This window comes from Molossus molossus, unplaced genomic scaffold, assembly GCF_014108415.1.
Source record: "Molossus molossus isolate mMolMol1 unplaced genomic scaffold, mMolMol1.p scaffold_m16_p_19, whole genome shotgun sequence".
Taxonomy (NCBI): Eukaryota; Metazoa; Chordata; class Mammalia; order Chiroptera; family Molossidae; genus Molossus; species Molossus molossus.
The window spans coordinates 16726852-16752164 of NW_023425354.1; the positions used below are offsets into that span (position 1 = coordinate 16726852).

General features: G+C 45.5%; 1 protein-coding gene across 9 annotated transcripts in view; it reads right to left on the minus strand.

The window, feature by feature from the left end:
- The window catches only part of BCAS3 (BCAS3 microtubule associated cell migration factor), a 517634-nt gene that overhangs the window by 114704 nt on the left and 377617 nt on the right, over positions 1 to 25313 (minus strand). For 2 of the 9 annotated variants that reach the window (XR_004960283.1, XR_004960284.1), the window contains 2 exons: positions 4947 to 5003; positions 851 to 975 (listed from right to left, as the gene is read on the minus strand). The exons of 4 other annotated variants lie outside the window; for them this stretch is intronic. The gene's annotated coding sequence lies outside the window, so the exon portion shown is untranslated. Of the gene's footprint in view, positions 1 to 559; positions 729 to 850; positions 976 to 1889; positions 2212 to 4946; positions 5004 to 25313 lie in introns of those variants that run through there. 3 more of the 9 variants (XR_004960282.1, XR_004960281.1, XR_004960285.1) reach the window with 3 other exon arrangements.

The following is a 25313-nucleotide window of genomic DNA, read 5'->3' on the forward strand; positions in this document are numbered from 1 at the left end:
AAAAAAAAGCCTTTAAAGTGCTTTACTTCTCAGACTCAGATACAGCACCGTCCACAACAGGTACACAGAGGTGGGCTCAGAAGTTTCCCTGCCGCCTCCATGGGGACAGGATCCAGGAAGTGCTCAGGAAGGCAGAAAGTGCTCCCAAAAGAAGCTAATTCCAAAGAGATTTCCAAGTCAACCTCCAAACCAAAGAGATGTGGAAAAATTCAGAAAAGCATCCTAACAAAACATCCCAACACAGTACCCTAACTCCTCTGTGCAAACCCACAACTGGTAGGAGCAACGTACCCATGTGACCGCCCTCGCAGCAGCAAGTTGCGACCACAAGTGCGGTTGCTCTTCCAACATCATTTTCGTGGAGAAAATTAAATGGGTGGGTAGGAAAGCAAACCCAAGAGGACTGTAGTTTACAAGTTCTGAGGCCTGGGAGGTCAGATGTGTGGAACGTGGGAGTAGGGGCCGTGTGGTAGGGAGGAGAAATCGAACCTTACTGCATAAGGTGGCTAGGATCTCTGGTCACTCACCAGGCAGAGTATATTGCTCTGTATGTGCAAAACTGCTCAATAAAATTTACTGGCAAGGCAAAGGGAGAAACATCTGCTTTAGTCAAGAGCAGCTGTGGTCAGCAATAAGGCGGCTGGCACAGGGTCAATGCTGCTCTTGCTGGTAGGTGGTATTGTGGTCTCCAGTAATTACTTCGGAGAATTTCATGGAGTCAAGGATAACTAAATGGACAAAGAACATTTTATTTTACTTTCTATCTTTAGCCCAAGAGCAAAATCGTGACATGTTGTACAGAATTCAGAAGCCCACAGCAGTCCTTATTTTTCATGGAAGAACTTCATACCTCACAGACTGGAAACCCGTAAAAGTAAGTATTTCAAACAATGCATTCTTGACAAGTGACCTCTTGACTCATTATTTCTGATTGAATAGTTCCTGTAGATTGCATTAGTCTTTAAGTGTTTCCTTCTGAAAGATATATTATAGAATACGATAAAGAAAATGTGAAAATTATATTTAGCAAATCAATAATAAATGGTTCAAAATTTTAAAAACCTCATCTTTATCAAATTTGCATGGTATCTTCAAAGTTGAATAACTACATCAAATAGAATTTGGAGTGTAAATAAAAATCTGTGCAATGTATCCAGTTGTAATAATTTTTCACAGAATGATGAATATCAGAAAGTAGCAGTTAAATTAATATACGCTGTACTTAAAAAATTAAGCACTTGGGAAATAACCTTTTGAGCCACCGGAAAATGACAAAGTCAAAGATACATCAATCTAGTTAATTTCAGTACCAAAGCAATGCATTTTTCCCACTAGAAACTATATGGAAAAACAAATTAACTAAAATGGGTCTCCAAATGATGGGATGACATCAAGCTCAAAGAGAACTCCATGATTGCTTGTCAATTAGGTTATTCTACACACACACACACACACACACACACACACACACACACACTCAAAGGCAAAACCAGCCATATTCATTTTAAAAAAGAAAACGGAAATTCTGTTACTGACCACGAGAGAAGACCTGCAACAATTCAGGTACCCAGGCCACAACAGGGGAGCCATGTCCAAAACGTTAGTGAATATGCTATCCCAATATGTTAAGTCCACCCCCTGACCCCTGGGACTTTTAGAACATCCTTAGGTGGTGTTGAAAGTAGAGGGAGAGACCCAGGGATCAATTTCAATCTACAGGGTGTGGCAAAAGTAGGTTTACAGCTGTTCGTAAAGAAAAACAACACACTAATTAATAAACAGTAATACAAGAATAAACTCTTATTTCGTGTACTCACAACTGTAAACCTACTCTTGCCCCACCCTGTATTTTAAACCTGTTCCAGACTCAACCATATCCAGAATGCTACCTTAGACAGACCGGTGTGGGATCATGACAGGCACAGGGCTGTCCCAGGACAGAAAAGAATCCCTGGTCAGTATGCAAGGCAGGCAGAATCGGGGCGTCCTGGTGAGCCCGCTCGGTCACTGCGGCACGCAGGGCAGATCACTTGAACCCTCAGAGTTTCGTTTCTGTTCACATGTCAAAGAGGAGCTTTAACACTACATCAGGTCCACAAAGACTAGGTCTCTAGACCCTAAAGAGCTGCCAGGCCCGCCCTGCAGCCTGCTTCAGGCAATAAGAGGAACAATCTCCTGTTGAGTTGTCTTGCGATGAGAACTTCACTGTCACTGAAAATAAGTACAAAGTTTAGGTGTTGCCTTAGAAACTGCTGTTTCTGATAAGCCCACCAGCTGAAATCACTGAGTTGCAGGTGGGGGACACTGTGCAACTCTGATGTGTGCACATAGTTTCTACCAGAAAGAACAACTGTTTGACATCAGATTGTTTGAAAATGATTTTTTTCACTTTTTAAAATAAGCGATGTTATGCCGGTCAATAATATTTGCCTAAGGACTGCCTAACATTAGCCTATTACACTGTATTTAGAAAGATGAATAGTGAAATCACAACTCCTACGCAATTACAGTTAAGTCTGAAAAGACTTCTATCCTTCCCTGTATATCCCATTTTGTAAAATATCAAGTAAATGGAGCCTGTGAGCATTAGGCAATTTTAACATTAAAGTAAAATACTCTTCTAAATTTTGCCTATTCTTAATTTTTTTTATGACATATTTTTGCTAATGTCTAGTTGCCCTGTTTCCAAACTCATGCCTTTGCTCATGTTAGTTCCATAGACTGAGTGGACTTTCCTTAGGTTTTGTGGTTTTTTGTTTTATCCATTGAAAGCCTCCTTCTTTGTCTTTTAAAGACACTACCTTCTAAAGAATTGGCAAAGTAAATCCTGACCTAGCCAATGATAGAATAGTTTGCATCCATTACATGAGATTATAAATGAAATTGTCAAGAATCTGTCCGAAAGAAATTAGGATTCATTCCTAAAGGCAGTGATCAACTCTATTCCTCCTGCTTAACAATGGCTCAAAAAAGGGGAGAATACGCCCTCTGAAAAAAGTATGTTGGCTGGTAGAGGAGAGAATATGAACACGAACTCTCCCTTTAGCTCCCTGAATTCCAGGCTCTCTGCAGCTCATGAGATTGTAACTACAGGCTCCGCCACAGCTCTTCCCAAGAGCTGGCATTCAGTGATGTTCTTCCCATTGGAGGAAGGGTCTAACCATCACTGGCCCGTCAGGGAGGAAGTTCTTGTCATGTCTAAAGCATCAAATATAAAAAGAGGAGGGCTGGGGTCTGGTTGCCAACAGCACTCAAATGTGGATCGGCTTTAAAGTAGATATGAAAGTTACTAAAACACCACCGAAAATATAGTCATGTGTTTTCAAGAGTAGTGATTTGGGCAAGGGCTAGCCAGGCCGTATCTAAAGATCTCTTTTAGGTCTCCTGATATTTATTCTGTCTTCCTCGGGTTCTCGGCTTCTTCCTGTTGGATAACAGGAGTCATTCTGGTCCTGGATATGCCATCACCGGGAAACCATTCCCCTCTCCTCAGAACACACACCCCTCCTGCTCTTACTCCGTTATTATGAGGGTGCTTAGGTTTCTCAGAAAGATTAAGCGTTGATTCAACAAACATTTGTTTTAAAACACCTATGTGTTAAATGCTGTTAGTAGGGAGGGAAAGTACAATTTCGAACTGGTTTTCCCTAAGAACTGTTACTTCATTAGGCTTATTTACTTTCTCTTCTCTTCCATCATTAGCATAAAGAGAGAGCTGTTGTTCTGTGTGTGCACGTTTTAAATCACAACATGACAACAAGCAGAGAACAACAGAGCCACAGAAGAGAGATGCAGAGGCTGGGTGGTCCGACAGGCTTTGCCGATGCCTCCCATGTACCAACGTTCTAACCAGTAATGATAGCGAATAAATTCCTCATTGACTTTCAGAGTCACTTTCAAACCTCAAATGCCAAATCTACGAATTCAGTGTGTCAACTGTATTGAGGGTCCCCCAAAAGACAGCCTCACCGGATTGTGATTTCGGGTTGGATTCCTCCGAAGGGTGCGCAACGGGCGGGGGTGGAGAGCGGAGCGAGAAGGAGCGAAGGTTTCTCAGGGCAAGGTTTCTTTCATGCCCAAGCAAAGGAAAGTTCCCAAGGAAGAGTGGCATATTGAAATCTAATCAAAAGCCTAACCTATTTTTGCCCTCGAATTCATCAAAATCATCTTAAGAATAACAACCCTCCGTGCCTTTTACAAATGCCTCTTTCGGGGGACCGTTTTACTTAAGATAGACTTCAGCGTGTTTGGGGTTAATGTAGGAGAAAGGGGCCCTTTCGTCACAGAGCTCAGCAACGCAGTAAAAGAAAGAATCTGGTCGACTGAGTGAGATAAGATCTGCTTTGAACTTCTCGGGCATGTGTGCTAAAACTGGTGAGTTTTAAATGAGCAGCAGCTACACCGCATTCCTTTTCATATCATGGTACAGTGGAAAGAACGTGGACTTTGGAGTCAGAGAAAACTGGGTTTGAAGACCATCTTCTTCTCTTAGGCTGAGTTGTCTTATCTGTGAAATAAAGATTTGATTCTCCCTGGCAGGATACCTGTGAGGACAAGACGTTATGCATATAAAGTGCCTGAGACGTGCCTATCACAGAGCAGGTATTCAGAAAATGGAAGCTCCTGTTATTATCATCAACCTCATTATTACTATTGTTTGAGTGACACGGTTACAGTTCCCAAACGTCCAGAAGATGCTTTCACCTACACCAAAACACCTGTCACCACGACAATGTAACCGCCCTCACAGAACACTCCAATCACAATATTTTTATCATGGACAGATTTCAAACTCAGGTATGAGACTTAGGCTTGTGAACTTCCAGCAAAGCAGTTATGGCTTCACATACCTTAGTGTTCTTTTAAAAAAATATATTCACATTTAAAAGGTCAAGTTGTAAAGCCATTTGATTAAAATAGTAATAAAAGAGTAAACATTAACTCACAATTTCTCCTTTGGTCTTTACTATTCCAAGTGGTATCACCTCCAGAATACGTTGCACCTTAAGACATTTTAAGATTATCTTGATTAAAATCTTTAAGTTCTTAATTTTAAGTAGGGAAACTTAATCTCCAAAAGCCACGTTTAATACTTTTAGCATGATCTAGATCTTAACAGTAGCATGTTATCCTCTGCTACTCCTGAAACATTAACACATTGAAACATGATCACCCAAAGTAAGGGAAATTCCCTCTTTTTATTAATTTTAGAGCCACTGACATAACGCAAATAATTAACATCAGAAAGGGAAAACAGCTCATCATTAGGCCACCCTAATTTCCATAAGCACCATAAATTATAGAAAGCTTATCTCTAGAATTTCCACAGTTTCCCCAAAGGTTTCAGAGCTATCTGCTCACGGTCTTGCAAATGGAATTAAAAGACAAAGCAAACCAATTCTCCAACACCCCCAGTCCCCGCCCCTGGAAATACGTACAGCTGTAGTCGGGACTTCAAACCCAGGCTGGCCTCTTGGGTATGTAACTATCCTTAACGGTAATACCTTTCAAGCTGGTATCTCTTCTCCAAACTCACTACTCAGAGAATTTGTTTGAACCCAAGCTAAATAATGATGTCGGGCCTAATGAACTCCCACTATCTATAATCTGGTAACCTGTTATTTTCTTCACTCTTGCTTTTGCTTTTCAAAAATAAACTCTCTAAATCAGCACCTAATCTCCCCCTACGAACTGTAAACCCAACCCATATACCCTACATAGGAAAAACGGACACACAGATATGCTATATCGCTTCTGCTGTTTAAAATATCCACTAATAAATGTCAACATCAGAAGTATGCAAGCATTTGGATTTCTTATTTGCTTGTCTGGACTATCTGCAATATCCATTTCGATTTTTGCTATTTGCAGCCACAAAGCTATCACAGGAGTTGGCCTCGGGGCCCTGAGAGGAAATCTGGCTTCCACCTCTGGGACGCACGTTTCAGTGCTTATGTCTGCCTGACCCTGCCAATCACCCCTCCCAGAAGCCACAAGCCTGGCTTACAATAACAGAGTATATCAAAGAGGACAGGAAAGAAAACAAGACGGTGGCGGGGTCAGCAGAGGATAAGAACACGGCGAAGATGCCCTGTGGAAACCGGGAAGTGGGAGCCATATACTTACTAATGGGACCAAGAGTGTTTCTCAGAAAAGGCCATGTCATAAATGCACGTAGGACCTGAACTGCCAGAGCCAGCTCTGCACTCCCGTAAATCACTGTCAGAAGTAGCCGGGAGAGCACCCCGCCTCGGAATGATGGAACTGGTCAAGGAGAAACACTCTTGTTCCCATGAACTTATTAGGACCCGCACACTTAAATCAACTCAGAGCGGCGACCGTCGTAACTGTATATTGATCCCCAATATAAAGATCATGCATGTAAAGCAAGTCTGTTCCCTATAACCAGAGAATTCAAGGGCAGTGAGATCCCATTAGAATCAAGTTTCTTGCCTCCCTATAAAAATATGCCTAATCCATTCTGCATCATGATCATCAGCAACTTTAAAAGACACAGAGAGGACACCAGAAAAGTGGTTAAGAGCTGGGGATCTGTGGCCAGTTCTGGGGTTGAATCTCCACTCTGCCACGTCATGGGCTGTGTGATCTTGGGAGAGTTACTCAGTTTCTCTGAATCTCAGTTTTCTCAGAGAATTACTACAAGGACTCGAGGTCTCTACATATGCTAAACATTCAATATATGTCAATCTATTATTATTAAAGGTCGCCAAGTAAATGCTAAAGATAACGTGTAATTGTTTCTCGGTTTACCAAGCAAAGCCACTCCCTTAGGCCTAGATTCTCCATCTCTGAGTTCTGGCTTCTCTTCCTACTATTTCCCTTCCCAACCGCCACCCAACTTTCCTGCCTCTATTTCCTTCCCTGTGCTGTTCCCGCGGCATGAAATCCCTTTGAGAACCACTGAGATTCAAGCCTACCTTCCTTCAAGGTGAGTTCAATGACACCTTCTCCAATAACCTTAATGTACCGTCCCCACCCCCTCCACTAAATTACTCATAATGTAGAGTAATAACTGACTATTGTAGGCCATCTATTAGACCCATTTATTGTACCTAAATTGAATATAGCACAGGGCTTTGTCCATAGCAGCACTTAATAAACGTTGGGTAAAGGAATAAACGCGTAACCACGATTAATTCTCTAATATAAGTTCTAAGAAAACTTGCCGGCCCCCAGACTGGCGGGACGGGACACAGCAGCTGCCAGCATCGAGCTGTGACAGTTGGCACTTTACTCTTCGCATCCAAGGAGTTAAAATGGAGTCCCGGGGAGATAAAAATCTCTGGTTTTACTGTTTCGTGAGGCTGCCTGACAAACGAAGACCCAGCTGCAATTGTAACATTCCAGGCTCACAAGGCGCCAAGTTTTACTAACTATAATCGACCGGTCCGACTGCTGCAAACCAAATTCTTGTTTGGATAATCAGCCTTTGTTTGAATATGTTCAAAAACAGCACAGGCTAGCATTAGCCTCTGGGTATGTCATGTGAGCTGATTACCCTGTGGCTCCCAGTAGCAGAAACTCATACACAAGAGGAGGATTATTTTCCTAGTATTACTGTTACGCTAACATATAATCAGACCGTTCCCTCGGTCTCCACATCTCCTCCACGGCCTCCCCCAACCTTTTTACTCCTGTCTTTCTTTTTTTTCTCCTTTTTCCTTTTTAAATAATTCAAAAGTCTTCTTTCCAAGTTCAAACAAAGTTTAAAGGTGAAAAGGTCAAGAAAGTTTCATGGCGGAGGCTGTTTAGAAAGGGGTAGGACGGACTGGGGTCCCTAGCTCAGCCTCAGCTCCAGGCTCAGAATTCTCATATTTCACTGTATTTCTGCAGCGCCGAATCGCCTTGACACAATCTGTTTGGAATGAAATTAAGCCCTTGTTAATCATTTTTAACGTAATAGAATAATAATAACTCTACCTGCCAGACAGTCATTTCATACATAAGCAACTCAAGTGGCTCATTGGTTTGTTTAAAAAAAAAAAATCCAAATTCTCCAAATTGTGCATTTTAATTGAAGGACACTCATCTGGGATCTGTCTGCCAGCCTGCCTGCAAGTCATTTGGCTACAAGGAACCAAGGGGGATTCTGGAAACTCTGTACCGACCGCTTCATCTGGGCCTTGTCTCGCTCTTCTTCAAAAGTTCAAATGAGTTAACACACTAAAAGTGCTCAGGATGGGCCCTGGCCGGGAGCTCAGATGGTTAGACTGCCGTCCCAATACTCCAAGGTTGTAGGTTTGACCCGGGTCAGGGCACAGACAAGGACCCACCAATGAATGTATAAATAAGTGGAACAACAAAGCAATGTTTCTCCCTCCCTTCCTTCCTCTGGCTCTAAAATCAATCAATCAATACAAAATTAAATGTGTTAAGGGCAGTGCCCAGCTGACAGAAAATGCTAAACTTATTTGCTATTATCATTTTGGGGGGAGAGATTCTGACTCAAAGGTACACTTCTAACACACAGAAGGAGGTTGAAGTGCTGGCGGGGGAAGGCGGCGCGTGGCGCGGCGCAGACAGGCCGGGGGATCCGGCGTCCGCGAGCGGGTTAGCGCGAGCGGAGCTGAGAAACTGAAGTGCGAGCTCTAAACTGGTCTGGAATTGGAGGTGTAAATCGGGGCCCAGCAGCTCCTGCATCGCTAGAGGGAAGCCCACCAAAGGAGAAGGAAACTCCACTCCCTGGGAGGGAGAGCTGTTTATTTTGCAATTAACAACAGCAAAGGAACTCTCTCTGAAATTTTTTCCTGGAAGGCTCAGAATTTAATCCTATACAACAGTGTGGTATTGAATCTGCAAGGTATTAGCTGCGATGACAGGTAGGAATGAGAGGACTTCTGAGCTGACTCCAGCGAACGAGAGGGATGGGGGGGGGGGGGGCGGCGGACCAAGAAATACCCATTTAGGGCCAAAATTCCAAAGTGCAGCCATCTAGGATTTGAGAAAGGAGAAGTAGGAAACAGAGGGAGCTGTACACCAGTGCTCAAAGTATTTCAGAAGCGAGGTCTAATGATCGAGGTTCATCATTTATCTGCTCCTCTGTGTTCTGGCTCCATGCATTCTGGGGCAAAGGATGAGGGTTTCTAGTGTGAATTTCCACAACTTGTAACAGTCCAATGTTTAGACCTGTGCTTGTCTTTCACATCAGTGAATTATATCTTCTACTAACTTAAGTCATACTGTAATTCAAGACCCTTTTTCCCCCCTCCCTGATGCAGGTACTGAATGAAAAGAAGCAAAAAACACCCAGTGATTTTAATAATACTTAATTCAGATGAATTACAATTATAGGATGCCACAGCTGGGGCACTCTTAAAGGTCAAATAAGGTAGCCGTGCCTCTGGGGCCAGAGCTGGGGCCAGAGCTGGGGCCAGAGAAAGACTTTCCTGGTACCCTCCATTAATGAGACATTTTCACTCAGATCTGTTTTATATATTGGGGTCCTGTACAAAGTTTCACTAGAAAAAAGGCTCAGCTGTTGAACAGGAGGTGTGAGAGGGAGGTCTCTCTCACACCTAAGGGCTGGTCCAATCCTTTCATTTTCAAGTTGAAAAGCATGGGAAGGAAGTTGTGACTGGTCCAAGGTCCCTCAGTGCGTGAAGGACGGGGTTAGAATTCCTCTCCGGCCTGCCCGTTTGACATCACCTTCAACCAAGTCTGCTGCTCCACTTTTTAGGGGAGCCGTCCTTTTACTGTGTTTTGATCACAAGACTGCAACCTTTTAAAAAAGAAACCCTTCTTAGAAATATTGAACTAGCACAGTGAGTCAAATGCACCCTCGTTTTTTGATGTGGACAATGAACGAAGACAAGCCTGGTTGATGGCCACCTTTCGTTGTAAAATCACTTCTGCGAAAGCCATTAGCCACCGAGGGTTCTGAGAAACTTGGATTTTACAACAAAACCTGTAAAAGCCCGGGGTCAGCGCTTTTCCCTGGGGCTCCAAGGTGTGAAGCTTCCGAAATGAGAAATGAAACTCGGGCGTTCAGATCCTTCCCAATGAGCTCTAATCCTCTCCACCTCTTATCCCTTATCCCTCAAAGGGTATTGCTGGGTAATAGGGAGAAAAACAAACAAACACAAAGAAAAAGCAGCATTTTTAGCCTCTTGTTAAGTAGTAACAAAGTTTATCACACTCCCACTCCAATTAGTCACACAGGTGAGTCCCAAGGGACAGCAGTCCGGCTACAGGTCATTGCCAAGGAGCGACTTCGCAGAGACCCCAAACCCACACTGAAGCACATGGGTCCATCTGCAAATACAGTCAAATGGAAGCACATTCCATGAAATTGCAAACCGACGCAGGCAACATAACTTTGTGTCTTACAATAACAGCTCGGGCAAGCTGCTATGATCTCCTGACTAGGTGTATGAGTGGAAGATAATAATGCAGAACATAATTATTTTAATAATGGTAAGAACAATTATTTCCACTACACATAATCACAGGGCTGAAGATACGATAAAATAAAGTAGCAACGGAGAATAGAACAGCTGAGAATACAATAGGACCTGCAGAGAATTTCCCACCATTTTGTACCCCCTCCCATCCCTTTAAGAGAAAATGGGTCCTGGATCCCCAGGATGAAACTCAGGACTTAGGGTTCGTGAAGACTTTCTTCATAAGTAAGAGGGTTCTCAGGGCAGCACTAGGGCATGGGCCAGGAAATGAGCTACATTCAAGGGTCTGCCAAGCTGCTGTAAATACAACCAAGATTCCTGGTTGAGACTGTTTTTCTGTCCATAAAAGAAACCCCTACTCCTACCAGATCATGATTTTGAGGGACATTAGACCCCTACTCACACTTTTGTAAAGTTTTTATTTGTTGATCTGAGGGAGAGATCGATTCGTTGTTCCACTTATTCATGCATCATTGGCTGATTCTTGCAGGTGCACTGGCCGGGAATCGAATCCCGAGCCGGGTGCATCAGGGTGACGCTCGAACCAACCGAGCTATTGGGCCATGACCCTACTTACTCCCCTCACGACCCTGACCAGGGCTGGGGATCGAACCTGCAACCTAGGCATGTGCCCTGGACCGGGAGTCCAACCCTCGACCCTTCTGTCTGTGGGCTGATGCTCTCACCACTAAGCCAAACTGGCCAGAGCTACTTTGTGGAATATTTTTAAACCCACCTTCTTATTTCTTTTGTTGTTTTAGGGTTTTTGTTTTTGTTTTTTAATCCTCACCCGAGGACATTTTTCCTTTTGTTCAGATAGAGTGGGAGGGTTCTTATTTCTTTTGAAGACAGGACTCATTAACGTCCACATGGTTTTGAGTTATAGATTTGTAACCCAAGGAAGACATGGGATAGGTATAGCTTTGCCACCTCCTGAGTTTATGACCCTGATCAAGTCCCTGAACTTGATAAAACTTGTTTCTCATCTGTAAAATGGGAATGGAAGAGAGCGATAAAAAATATAACCTCTACCAATGTCTGTGCTCTTGCGGTATTTCTGGGGGTATGTAGTGTTGGGCCAGGGAAAGTATTTTGCGTCAAAACTTTTAGGGAAAAAAGTTAATTTGATAGGCAAATGATTTATATATCAAAACAAACATATGCATGTGGACGAGCTTCTAATAGTAACGCTAATTTTAAGATAAAATCCTAGCTTCAAGAAAAGATGTCTCCAGAGTTGGGGCTGAGGCCAGAGACACCCATAAGCCTCTCTCCTCGCTCAGGAACCTACTTAAATTGAGAAGTTCAGAAGCATAAGAATGTGCTTCACCACTTGGACTTGGGCTGCCTAAAAGAAAAATTACTGTATTTAGATACAGAAAATTGGTCTGTGATTTAAAAGGTGACAGCTTTCGTTCTTTAGGATAACATTCAATGATTCTGGAAAATACTGGACTTACTGGACCTTTTACGTTAGTGCTTTCAAATCCTTTAAAAAGATACAATAAATTATGGTTTCCTGTTAAGGCAGTTTCTCCAGCTAAAGATTTCAATGTGTCTACAGTCTCCTTGATAACTTCTCAACACTACTGGGGCTTAAAAGAATCTCCAAGCAAAACGATAAGGGATTTTCCTGCCTCTGAACCGGTTCAAGGCTTCAGCTGAGGGTCAGGTCCTGCAAACAGGAGTCACACTTTTCTACACGAGGAAGGTCCTACTGCCCTTTCTACTGGGCCTGGTGGGGTGAAGCAAGAATGTGGAGAAATAAGCCCTTAGAAAGAGGCAAGTTTACAAAAACAAAATGCAAAACTCTTCAGGGTTGAAAATCTGAAAGTCTCCAAGTGGGAGGGAGTCCCGGGCCCCACCTGTGGCCCCGCCTGGGCACTTACTTCCCTGGGGGTTCCCTCCGGAGTGAGAGGAGAATGCTGTCCACAACCCTAGGGGATGTCCTCTGTATAAAGCTCAAGGATGTATTTGCAAAACTCCCTTTCCATGTGTGATCTTGGTGCAAATACTACATAAAACCATGGAGACAGCAAAAGAGAATCATCATAGAAAATATCAACAGCAGAGAGAGTTATATTTCCCAAGTGCAGGTTTCTGATTCCGAAGACCTGTCCTCAGAGCACCAAGAGCTTGCCTGAGCTTAGACCAGGGAGCCTAACCAGACCCACTGGTATGACGACTGGACCTTTGCCTGATTTCTTCTTTCCTGGCTTCTGGCCCTTCTTGCAGCCACATGACCTCAGGGCACGTAAGGTCACCCAGCATCCAGACGGGCTCCACTCTACCTGCTCGTGTCACCTTAATCAATGGCAAACACAAACTCCCTGCAAAGCTAAAGCCCTTTTTTTTCTGAAATCTCCCACAATCCCTAGGGTTCCTCTGTCCTCAATTATAACTGTGGTCTGAGGGACAGACATGCTTAGGTTACAATAGCATTAGTGACTAACACCTATCACAGAGATCAAATGAATTTTCTTAATCTAGGATCCAGGGGATGGATTTCAGAGGGGTCCTGAATCCCCTGAAAGTATAAACAACGTTCTCTTGTGTATAAGAACCAATGTAGACTGCACATCTTTTCTGGAGAGGAGTCATAAATTTCAGTAGCTTCTCAGAGCAGCCTGTGAGCCCAAAATATTAAGAACAACTGACTTAGCCTTTCTAGGTTTAGGGTTGGAACATGCACCCCATCTAGGACAGTCTGTGAGGGCTCATTCTGGTAATCCCTCTACCTATAGATGAAAAACTGCTCTAGCCAAAATCTACCCATCCTGCTAACAGTCTACATTGGTAAACAACAAGGTGACCGTAGCCCATATAAGGGGCTGAAAATATATGGGTAGTCTCCATTATACCATATATAAAGAAAATAGATCCTTTGAACAATCACTAATAATTGAGCTCCTACCCTCCCTGTTTGGTTGCACCCATTAAAACAGGAATAAATATCCCCTTCATCGCCATACAAGATCATGCTAAGGTCTTAGGTGGCAAAAGAAGCTGGGAGAGTAAACTGATTACATGTATGTATGTATGTATGTGTGTGTGTGTGTGTGTATATATGTCTATATATATCTCAAGTACAAGCACATATAAGTGTTTCTGGATTGTAGGGATAAACTGTTCTGGGCTTATTATTGCTCCTTGATCCAAAGAGATTTAAGGATCTGGTTTCAATTAGATGCTTTAAGCTAGTAAAACTGCATCCATAAAGACACACTTATAGATGAACTTAAAACTAAGATAATTAGGATGCTGATGAATTCCATTCTTTTCCTTTTTCTTTATCATCCATTTGAAAGAAGAAAAAAAGGCTTTATGATTTTGTGGACCACTGGTGGCAAAATTACACAAATTAATCTAGAAGGATCCTAACCAACTGTTCCTGATACAGTGAATCTTTGGGGAGGAAGTGTACAAGTTCATGACCTTTGACACAGTGGCCACTGGCTAAAACCAACACAAGTGTAAAAGGTAAACTTCAGAAGGAACTGGAATTAGATCAGTGCTGGCAATTCAGTCAGCCACTCATTAAGTGAAAAAGGGTCACTATTCTACTTAGCACACAATCTGTGTTCTTCCAAGGCTGTTAGACCTGAACACAAAGGCAGCCTTAGTCGAGAAAGAATAAAAGGGGCAATGAATCGCACGTCTCCAAAAAAATGCCAGCGGAAGACTCACGTGTCCACCAGGATGGACTTGCTCCCAGCGACTGCTTCCATTCTGTATCTGCTAAGGGATTTCTGTGGCTGACAGAGGGAACATGTATTTGCATTGACCTGTGGCATGTCTAGGACACCTGTAGGTGATAGCTCGGGCTATCAGCATGGAATGACTCCAGAGCTCAGTTCTAAGGTTCCCTTCCCTCTCTGCTCCTAAACGCCAAGGTTGCAGATGGAAGGGTTGGGAGCTGTGTGCGGGGAGCTGTGTGCGGGGAGCTGTGTGCGGGAGCTCCGTGCGGGGAGCTCCGTGCGGGGAGCTGCGTGCGGGGAGCTGCGTGCGGGGAGCTGCGTGCGGGGAGCTGCGTTCGGGGAGCTCCGTGCGGGAGCTCCGTGCGGGGAGCTCCGTGCGGGAGCTGTGTGCGGGGAGCTGTGTGCGGGGAGCTGTGTGCGGGGAGCTCCGTGCGGGGAGCTGTGTGCGGGGAGCTCCGTGCGGGGAGCTGCGTGCGGGGAGCTGCGTGCGGGAAGCTGCGTGCGGGAAGCTGCGTGCGGGAGCTGTGTGCGGGGAGCTGTGTGCGGGGAGCTGTGTGCGGGGAGCTCCGTGCGGGGAGCTGCGTGCGGGGAGCTGCGTGCGGGGAGCTGCGTGCGGGAGCTCTGTGCGGGGAGCTGTGTGCGGGGAGCTCCGTGCGGGGAGCTGTGTGCGGGGAGCTTGGTGCGGCGGGTGTGGCCGAGCACTGGAAAGGTGGCGAGTCTGACTTGAGACGTGCTGGAAGGATAAACTCTGCGGCACATTCTGAAGACTCCGCACGGAAAAAAGAATGTGAAATCATTATAAAATTAATAATCTTTATATCGACTGAATCTTGAAACGGCATTTAGCTGTACTAGGTTAAATAAAACGTATTATTAAAATTCTTTTCACCTGTTAGTTTTTATAGGCCAGGAACCTGAAGAACAGAGATGACAGAAACAGATATGCCGAAGGTCACAGAGGTAAGTGGGTGGAAGTAAGATTCAAATCCGACGGACCGGCCTGGGAAACACATGGAACACTGCAGAGCTCCGAGCCCTCCACCGTCTACACACTCCTCAGATGTCCTCTCCCTGGCACACCCTGTTCTACGCAAAGCAGAGCACCCCTTTCCCGTGCGTACACCTTGCCTCCCGAGCACCATGCTCCCTGCCTGGGGCCACCCCGTCCTAGTCCCAGGTAACAAAGCAGGGCTCCCCGACACGGCTTCCATGAAGCCTTCCCTGAACTTCAAGTGGAAAGGGCGCGTCCCCTCCACTTCAGACACGGGAACTGACTCCAGCTTCCCACGAGGAACTTTGCTCTGCGCGTCTTAGGTCACCTGTGGGTCCTAGCACAGAGATGCATGGAATAGGGGCTCAAAACTTCCTTTTATAAATGAGTGAGTAAACAACAAAGATACAGGATAAGAGGGGAAAAAAACCTTCTTTCTGTCCTCAATAGGCTTATACTCAAGTCCCGGAGGAAAGGTGGACAATCAAATTGATATAAAGCAAATGCTTTTTTGTCCCCCAGGTGGCTGAGGATATTGAAGAATGACCAGTGCACACTCATCCCCCTACTATTCAAATCCTAGAACATGATGATCCCTGGCAAACGTCCTTCAGACACGACCTGGCTACACGTGAGTTCCAGCTACACTTCCTGGTTGACGTCTGTAGCAACAACTTCACACGCCACCAGGAGCCCAGGTTTCGGAAATCAGCCGTTTTGAGAAAACTTAAGCCGAGTCTTTCATTACATGGCTACCTCCCCGAAGGTCCTCAGAGATGCAAATATAAATTGCTCCGTATGGTGTTCTAAGAAGTCAGAATATATTCCTCCTTTCAAGTGAGTACTAATTGCTAGTTTTTAGTTTTGAAAAACTTCACATCATGAAAAGATACTACGCAGCCCTTTACAATAACTCATATTTCAAGACATTGTTTAGCTGGATGCTGGCAGGTGGGACATAAAATGAGGAAATGCATAAACATGAAGAGAGGCAGGACCCGGGCAGACAGGAGAGGGGCTCGTCGGGCAGTCGGCAAAACCTCTAGGAGCTGATTAGAGGGGTTTCCACTGAGTTTTTAATTGGTTCGAACATTTATTCAAAACACAGCTCTGCACTGATCACAAACTGAAAGCAAAATCAGTGTGTGCAGAAAACACATCCACACGCACCACCTGCAGGTGTGACTAAGGACAGGGGCGTTTAAACCCCTGAGCCTGGGAGCAAGCAGCCTGGCAAAGGGAACAGTCCAGCGTGGAGCTGCACCGTCACTGAGGGAAGCCTGGCTCCTTGGCGGCTACCCCATGACCTTCCCCATCTTTCAGAGGAGCGAGCTCGAAAGGGGGAGCAGCAAATGATTTACTCAAGGCAGCTGCCTGAGGCACCAGGGAACTTCAAAGCAAAACCCCAAAGCCAACAGGCCTGGGGACGGGCAGAGTTCAGAGTAGCCATGGCCCGCCACGACTGAGGCCACTGGTCAGGGAGCAAAGATGAAAGACCACGGAAGTAAACATTCCCACTCGCCACATGATGCAACTCACCCAGGCAGCCACAGAGAGCAAGCTAACACGCTTCTTCTTGGTAAGGTGCAGACACAAGGCAGGTCCAAGATTTCTCAAAAGGTCTGCCAGGGCAGATCCACACACACCTTCACTCAGGGACAGGAGAGCTGAGCATGCGTGGAAAGAGGGCTGCTACGACCTTTTTCTGTCCATTAGACGTATACAGGTTAACGACAGATACCCTGGAGACCACTATTCCACCTCTCCATGTCGCGCAGAAAACTGAGGCCCCAGACCATGGTAGGTAGTCAGGCCGAGGTTTCTTCATTTCCGACTGGAAAAGACAGCAGTCTCTCAGCTCTGAACTGTATGGTGAGACAAGCCCAGGGACGCTCTGTCTTTCATGAATGCCGAGGCCTTTTCACCATTTATTACAGCCCCCACTGTTCTTTCATGTCTTGGTTGACTGATTTTATTCTGCCCCTGAATGGCCTCCATTTTTGTATCTATGTCTCTATGACAGCTAACAAATACCCTAAAATCAGGCACTTTTAATATATGGGGAGGGAGCCCTGGCTGGTTTGGTTCAGGGGTTAGAGCATCAAACCACGGACCACGGACCAGAGAGTCCCAGGTTCGGTTCCCAATAAGGGCACGTACCTCGGTTGCAGTTTTTCCCCAGACCTGGTTGGGGTCATGTGGGTGGCAACCACTAAATGCGTCTCTCTCACATCGATGTTTCTCTCTCTCTCTCTCTTCCTGCCTCTCTCCCTCCTGCTCTACCTGAAGATAAATGTAAAAATGTCCTCAAGTGAGCCCTGGTCGGTTTGCTCAGTGGTTAGAGCACCGGCCTGCAGTCCCGAGAGACCTGGGTTCAGTTCTCGCTAAGGGCACGTACCTCGGTTGCAGTTTGTCCCCGGCCCTGGTTGGGTTGTGCAGGTGGCAGCCACTCGATGTGTCCCTTTCACATCGATGTTTCTCTCTCTCTTCCTCTCTTTCCCTTCCACTCTATCTGAACAAGAAAATGGAAAAATGTCCTCAAGTGAGGATTAAAAAAAAAGTCCTCAAGTGAGGATATGGATATATATACATATATATATATAAATGGGGAGGGATCCTATGTTTATTGAGCACAAGGCATGTGTATACCGAACAGAAATAGTAACATCGGCCCCTTTCAACCAAGCACTGAACTCTGTGCCAGGCACTGTGCTATAATACAGTATATTTGATCCTTGACACTCATATAAGTAGGTTATAATTCCCATACTAATTTCCATTTTAGAAGCAAGGACGCTGAGGCAGAAGGAGGTAAATCCATTTGGCAGTTAGTGATGTAATCAGCTTTCTAACCCCACGTCCGTAGCTTCACCATCAGCCTCTCCCACAGGACATGTTTGCGTGGCTCTTCCTTTATGTTCTGAGGAACTCCTGCAGCTGTCTTTATTTGGGGCCTTGCAGAAGACCCCACGCACAGGCACGTGTAATGAAGCCTTTGTACAAATAACCGTGTTGGGGTAACAGTCCCAGCAGGGGCACAGAGCAGCAGCCAAGGCGCCCCACTGAGAGAGAAGGGGAAGCGCCCGGCCCCGGGAATCCATTCTGAACGTGTCCCAGAGGTGCACGGGCTCGTTTCCTTCCAACCTCGATAATCAGATTTACCCCCTAATAGCTAAAGTCATGCCTCCGCTGGTGACGAGAAGTTAAGGATCTCACATCTCTGAAGGACAGATGATAACCTAGCACTATCAGTCTGATGGGGAAGAGAAGGCTGTGAAATGGCCTTAAGTGTCTGATAGGAGGTTTGTCTCAGGCAGCCTGAAAAAAGAAACTGTGAAGGGTGATAATGATAAAAACCAATTCTAAGTAGGGAGACCTCCAGTGAAGGCAGTCTCTCTCTGACATTAGAAGGAAGTATTCTTAGCCCTCCTGTACACAGCCAGACGACACTGTCCCCGAGACAACTTTCCTGAGAAGGGGAATTGATGGAGAGAAACAATTATAGCTGCTGATGTCTGCACTGATACTTCTAAACACTGATTCTACGATAAGCTACACTTTTTAAAATTATTGTTTATTGAGGTCACTGGCTAATAACATTATATAAGTTTCAAGTGTAGAATTCTATAATACATCATCTGCATATTGCAGTGTGTGCTCACTACCCAGTCTAGTCTCCCTCCATCATCCTCTTCATCTCCCCCACCTTCCCTCCCGGTGACCACCCTTCTGCTGTCTGTGTCTATGAGTTTGTTTGTTCATTTGTTGCTTTCTGTTCCATAGCCCACATATGAGCGAAATCATAAGGTTTTCGTCCTCTTCCGTCTGACTTATTTCACTTAGCGTGATATTCTGAAGATCCATCCACGCTGTCATGAATGGCAGTGTTTCATTCTTCCTTAAGGCTGAGAAGTATCCCATTGCATGCACAGGGTTGGGCAACAGTAGGTTTACAGTTGTAATACAAATCATACGGTAATTAATAAGTAATAATACAAAAATAAAATCTCTGTGTTGTGTACTCACAACTGTAAACCTAATTTGTCTGCCCCTGTATGCACCACGTCTTCCTGAGCCAGTCATCCACCGAGGGACACTCAGGTTGTTTCCATGTCTAGGTGAACCACACTTTCGAAAGGGAACACAGACATCTTTCCTCGGGGGAGCCTCCGGACTGGACTGGGTGCCTGGATTACAGTAACGACCGCAATGTTGTCACCACCTCTTCTTACTTCCCATTCTGATCAGTTCCCTCCTAGGTACCCTGACGACCACGGGCGCAGGTATCAAGAACTGTCTTTGGCACCAGAGCGGGGAGGTCAATATAATATCTTTTTTCCACCTCATTTCACTACCTCATTGTCTAGTAAAGAGGATTCTGAGAAGGGTGGATATCCATCCCCTTTCATCCTAAGATTGGAGGTTTTCAGTTACCAGCGGGGAGGCATGTCACGTTGTTACATCTGACAACCGAGTAACAGAACCAAGCACACGCAGAGCACTGACTCACTGTGCTTCAAACCTTGAGATGGATTTCATGGCAGGAGAGAAAAATCCCAGGGTATCACAAAACCGTTACAAACTGTCCCCAAGTGTGGAAAGTTACTGTCCTCAATTCTGTGTGCCTGTGGGCCGTCACATAAAACTCTACAATGTGGGAAAGCTACAAAACAGGGGCTCTGGGCACAGTGTTCTCCAAATAGATCTCTGTGACTCCATCAAATGAGAATACTTCAGTTTTAACGACTCACCAGGAATTTTCTCTGAAAGGTTCTGGGAAGGGCAGACTTATTCCTGGTGAGACCCTCTCTCTTGCTCCCCCCATCCCCCCTCCGCCCAATCCGACTTCTTTTTCCTGCTCCTAACAGGATGGGAAGAAAATGTCCTTAGGAGACCTTTCCTTTTTTATATTACACAATCTCATCTCTGGAATTCAAGTCCTAGGCCTGCTCAGCCCAAATAAGAAGTGCTTGTCACCAGGACGGCGGCCCTCCGAACAAGCAGCAGCTGGAGGAGGGAAGGGGGCCTGCGGCCCAGAGCGCGGCGGGCTGTCGCAGGCCGCTCTGCACAAGCCTCCAAGGAGCTAGGGAGGCTGCCCATTAAAACGCTGTTAAAACACTTCTGATGTTGTCAGCGGCAGAGCTGAAATAGCACAGTGACCGCGGAGATGCTATCTGCCTCCAGCAACGCAGGGGCACTGTCAATACTATGAGCAAAAAGGTACAAGACAAGCAACAACTTCATTCCGACATCAAAATTTCATAAAGTGCCTGAGCGGGCGGCAGCCACAAGGACTCCACGCCGGCGGACGAAAGGCCTTTCTGCTGAGCCCCGGCCCAGGTCCTCACGCTGCACACTGCTCGACCCTCAGTACGCCCCAGGAACTCCGGAGTGTCCCTCTGCAGGGCAGCCCTGGGCACCGCTCGAGGCGCGGGTTCGGGACGGAGATGATCCGCTCCCCCCAGGAAGGAGACCCCGCTTATTGAAAAGGCTCCGCCCCGGCTCCATCCTTTCCATCCTTCGCTGCTCTGGTCCGATTCCCCCCCCCCCCGGCCTTGCGCAGAGCCCGAGCTCGGACCCCCGCGCACACGGAAAGGCACTTTACGCCCTGGCGGGTTCCGGTCGCGAACAGCAGGCTAATTCTACGGTTTAGAAGCACAGGCCCGGCCCTCGCTCCACTCGGCCGTCCCCGTGGCCCCCTAAATCTGACCTAGGGAGGAAGTGGGGAACATCGAAACGGGCACACTTCTCGGGTGCAATGAGCCCCGCTGAAAGGTGAACTGGCACACGTGAAAATGGGACCGGGGCGACCCGGGAGCGACGGTGCGGCCTGCTCCGTCCCTGTCCCCGCAGCACACGGAGGCCTGAAGTCCTGTGTTGAGTCGGGAAATGAGCAAGTGCTCTGTCCTCACAGAACGAGCCGCCGGACGGAATGGGGACGCTCAGCCCAGCAGCGGGACGTCCTGGGGCCCAGCAGCACACACCAGGCTGTTCAAACCACAGAGACCACGCCGCCCAGGGTGCGGCTGGGCCCTGACCCCGGCGGAAGGACGCCTGACAAGGTGATCACAGTGCAGATGCAGCTGCTCACCGCGACTTGACATGCAGGGTCCGAGGGCAACCAGCAACACGTGCCATGAAATTTACCGGGAGCCAAGGGCTCGCTGGTCTCAGGCTCCTTTCTCTGGCTCTAAGACAGATCCTAGAGGACAGACAGATGGGTTCTGGGCATTTTCCACTTTGATAGGAAGGAAGAGAAAATTTAAGGTAATCCCAGCAATAGAAGAATTCAGACTATAGTCTTTCAGGGAAAGGAGTATTACTAAACCTTTTCAATGCTTCTCATCATTGTGATAATGAGCTCATAGCAGCCTAGGGATGGGGCAGTAGCACAGGGACTTCAGCCAGTGCCTGGGGTGCTCAGCTTAATTTCTCAGGATCCAACATTTAGCATTTCCTCATTTAACTGTCTCACTTCTCCTTGTTGGGCTGGATCAAGATTGTGACAGCTTAACTAGATTGTAAGCACAGTATTATTCAATAGACAACCCAGAGAAGACCTGATAATCCCAAGAACTCTGGTGGGAACTACTCCACATAAATTAGCAGTGGCCAATTACAGCCCTGTTCATGCAAAAGCATAAAGTCCTCCCAGGGGAGCAATAAACTCAGCAACCAAAACTATTTTAGAGGAAGTTCTGACACTTTTCTTTTGTAGCTTATTTTGTGCCTGGCATTAGGGATTTTTAAACATCATTTTGAGGGAGTGAACACGGCTTAGAGAAGGATAAGACAGTGCATGATCAAGAAAAATATTCCTCAAGCAAATGGACAAGTCAGAGGAATCTGACCAATGACATCAGGTCTATAAAACCTAACTTGGAATAAAAATAACTTGGAGTGTGCCTAGGTACTGGGAACACGCCCTTCACTTCCATGTCCATTCATTAGTTCCAAATAACCATGACAGGGACAAAACCATTCTGCTCTTAGTTCCTGCTTATCTTTATTTCAAGAAAGGCTTCCTACAATCTACATTACTACGGCAAGCCAAACTCAGCCACAATGATTCTTGGCTCACAACATGCTTACCAAATGCTCCCACACCAGTGAAAGGACTGGAAATCACTCAGGTGGGAAAAGAACCTCTTCTTTTCAGGAATCCAGACTTTTCTCTATTGCAAAAGGCAGAGGACACTTTAAAACCAGAGCTGAGTTTAGGCTACACGTGGCAGACAAATGACTTTGTGGACTGCGGACCTGGGACTCAGATCAAGGAAAACCTGCATGAGCGTGCGGAGCGCCTTCGCGAGCAAATGCACGTTGCAATTCTGTATCTTGGTGGGACTCTGTATTTGAAAATTTCTTACTTTGTACAGAATAACTATCTACTGACTCAATTAGTTCATCGGTACAATAACATGTGCTATAGTCCTAAATGTGTTTTAATTCGGTATCTGCTTTCTAAACCTTTTTTTTTTTTTACTTCTTCTGTTTTGGGTAAAGCCAATTCTGGAAGAAGAAAGATTCCCCTTCCATACCTTGCATACTGAGTTAAGGCAAATGTGATAAAACGGTGACGTAAATCCCAGTAGTAGCATCTTTTGTTGTAAATAAACAGAGATCAACACCACCCTAAATCTGCTCATGTGTCGCAGGCCATGCGCAGTTTCGAGACATCCCATGATGCACAAAGTCATTTCCTTTCTAGATTAGAGTTTAATCGTAGGAAATGGGAGCAGAAGATTCATGTTGGGCCCCCTCATCTGAAATGCTGCTACACCTCCAAGGCAAGGGAAATGACAAAGAGATTAGTATGAAATAAAAAATATAGTCAGTAAAATATTCAGCAAAATGTTCTGAAACATAAGAGATCTACTATTGAAGGAACCAACATATAGATGATGATGATGATGGTTTTATTGTGCTAATCCTCACCAGAGGATTTTTTCCCCACTGATTTTTAAAGAAAGTGGAAGGGAGGGAGGGAGGAAGGGAAAGAGAAAGAGACGTCTATGTGAGAGAGACACATCGATTGGTTGCCTCCTGCATGTGCCTGGACCAGGGTTGGGGATTGAACCATAGCAACCCATGTATGCATCCTTGACCATGAATCAAACCCAAGACCCTTAGGTGCACGGACCGACGTTCTAACCACTGAGAAACACTGGCCAGGGCTAGATGATTATTTTTTGATATATTAGATAAGTGGACTTATATATTACACTCTGAAAAGCAAAGAGATCCAACAAAGACAGAGGTTTTCAAATTCAGCTGTATACTGGAATCATCCGGGGAGTCGGAAAAATACTGATGCCTACACACTGACTGCATCAGGTGAGGCCCAGGTATAGGGACTGTTAAGAGGTCCCCCAGGAATTCTGATGTGAAGCCAAGGTGGACACTCACTGCACCCAGAGTCATTGATGTTGACCTCCGATGGGGCCTGGAGGTCATGATCCAAGGCGTTAGCAAGATAAAGAGGTGGATGTGACAGAGACGGACATTGGGGAGGTTAATGGTCGTCTTCCACATTTCTTTTAATTCTAGCAATTGTAATGGGAGCTCAAGGAGTTTTAAAAAACATGTAACAATATGCTCCTCTGTATTCTAGCCTCAGCAGCATAATGGACATTGGTTCCCACTCCATGCGGGGGGGGGGGGGGGGGGGGAATCACTGTGTGCAAGTGTTTGGAGACTTCCATTCAGATGTTGTCTGTATTTCCCAAGTGATACATCAATAGCATTTCCACTAGAGAGGACCTAGAGGGGAGGTCAGGAAAAGTAGTATACAGACATGAAGGTCAGAGGACAGAGAGCTAGTTAGTAAGTAAGAAAGACAGGTAAAAACGCAGACTTCCAGATTCCCCATCCAGAGCAAGGAGAACAAACTCAGCACGATGATCAAGGACTCCTAAAGTATCTGCGCTAAGAGACTGTTTCCCTCCCCAAACAGTTAAAGCACTAGACAAAGAGGAAATGTATCCTTGTTCTACACTCTCAAGAAGCTAGCGCCCTGAATGGAAGAAAATTAGATCAAGCCAAGGAGTAGATGAAGAGAAATTCCAACAGATTCTATGGGAAATGACTTCTGGTCAGTTACCTTCCCTGCTGATCTGCTCCAGCTATCGAAAAAGACCCTGATTAGCTCCTTCAACTTTATCTAGTGGGTGTAAGAGATATGCAGGCGATATTTCTATTTCTCAGAGGGTAAGCCTGTGCATTAAATATATGCAAGTATTCAGGGATGAAACAAACTTGTTATTGCTAGATACATCTATATGGTACATTCACAGTCAGCATATCCTCTTGAACAGTTAGCTTTCAGCATTTCCAGGAAAGCCTCTGTTAAGGCCTATTCCATCCAAGCATCCCTACAGTTGGAGTAAGCTTTGAAAGCAGTCCCCCGTGAGGTTGCGTGGGGTCCCCGGCCCACTCCAGCCAGCCTTCCCTTGCCTTTCACATTAGGAAGCATTTGGTTGCCAGAGTACCTCACCCATCCCTTTGTACTACATTATTCCAGACCTTCCTGGGATAATTACAAAAAGGCAGAAGGCAGAGTTTAACATCTCATTCGATTCTTCCCGGCCTGTCTCCCTTGCAGTCACATACTAGGGGCTGCTATGGGTTGGTCTCCTGCTGTACTAAACCACATCCAGAAAACTCAAAATCTATGAGTTCTAATCTAGTCTCTGGCACATGTCCATCTGCCCATCTGTCTGTCCATTCATCCTTCATCATTCTTTCACAACTTTCAGAAACAATTGTGATTATTGAAAAAATAAACATAACTCTAAGAAAGTTAAAGGTCAGGAAGAGAGAGGAGCTGACAACGTAGAAAGAATCTCCCAGGAACGTGAGGTAAGGTGAGGATTGAACCACTTTTGCTTTAAATTTCCTGTCATCTAAACAAAAAATAAAATTCTCTTCCTGCTTCATTCTTCTCACATGGAAAATGTATGGGTCACAATTAAACAGGGAAAGAACACTAACACCTACGTACACACTGAACAGTTTGTTGGATTCCAAGGAACGCAGGACAGGTGTGACGTGGGTCCATCCTAACTCAAAGAGGGTAACAAACTGGTTGGGGTCAAGTTCTGAAACACAAAAGTTTCTTCACACAATATAATAAAATAGGTATTGACTAAATAAGGAATAAACTCTCAGGAAAGGAAGGAAAGACAGGAAGGATATCCTAAT